General features: G+C 26.3%; 1 pseudogene; it reads left to right on the top strand.

The window, feature by feature from the left end:
* Nucleotides 1-424: 424 nt before the first annotated feature.
* On the top strand, nucleotides 425-537 carry LOC129479916 (uncharacterized; annotated as a pseudogene).
* Nucleotides 538-836: the final 299 nt, after the last annotated feature.

The following is an 836-nucleotide window of genomic DNA, read 5'->3' as shown; positions in this document are numbered from 1 at the left end:
AAATTATCCTCCTAAGGATAAATGCAACAGATGGATAGTAAGCATTAAAGAATGTAAAGAAATGAGAATCCATGAGCCTTTTATAGAATAAAAATAAGTAAATTTAAAACTTTTGTATAATAAAATCTAGGCAACGAAGTAGACGAATCAAAGAGTATAAAAATGGAGAAGCCAGGCACAGAAAAGTTAGATGATGAACACCAAATTATTTAAAATAGAAATGAAGAGTAAACAGTGGTTTGAATTATGGTTTCAGAACAAGATGTAAATGTTAAAAATCCAGACGTTATGAAGAATAATATAACCAACAAAATGCATTTGGAAGAGGGAGAGAGGAGGAAGAAAGTGAAATGATGTCTCTTTTATCAAATTTCATAAGGAAGTTGTCAGATATTGTAAAAAATTGAAATATAATTTTTAAAATATGTTGATTGGTTTTGCAGCATATATACTAAAGTTGGAATAATACAGAGAAGAATAACATAGCTCCTGCACACACAGGATGATACACAAATTTATGAAATATTATATATTTTTCATTTAAAATGAATTAATCTTTTTCCCCTCTAAAATGTCATAGAAATAGTGCGGTAGGATATAACTATCAGTTGCCAATCCTAAATTTTCATATTCAATATCTAATAGATACATTGCAAATTTGGTAATTTAAGATTTGTTTATAAATGTGCATATATTTACAGTAGGAACTTTAAAATCATTTAAAAATGAATGGTGGTAAAATCTACAAATTATGTGAAATAACTGTAATGTACATATATTTTATTCTAATCAACTTTTGAATTCCAGATTGACTTTTATTAGAAAAAATAAAAATA

Source organism: Symphalangus syndactylus, chromosome 3 (assembly GCF_028878055.3).
Source record: "Symphalangus syndactylus isolate Jambi chromosome 3, NHGRI_mSymSyn1-v2.1_pri, whole genome shotgun sequence".
Classification (NCBI taxonomy): Eukaryota; Metazoa; Chordata; class Mammalia; order Primates; family Hylobatidae; genus Symphalangus; species Symphalangus syndactylus.
Note: the sequence above shows the minus strand (reverse complement) of the source record. Positions and strands in the feature narration are given on the sequence as shown.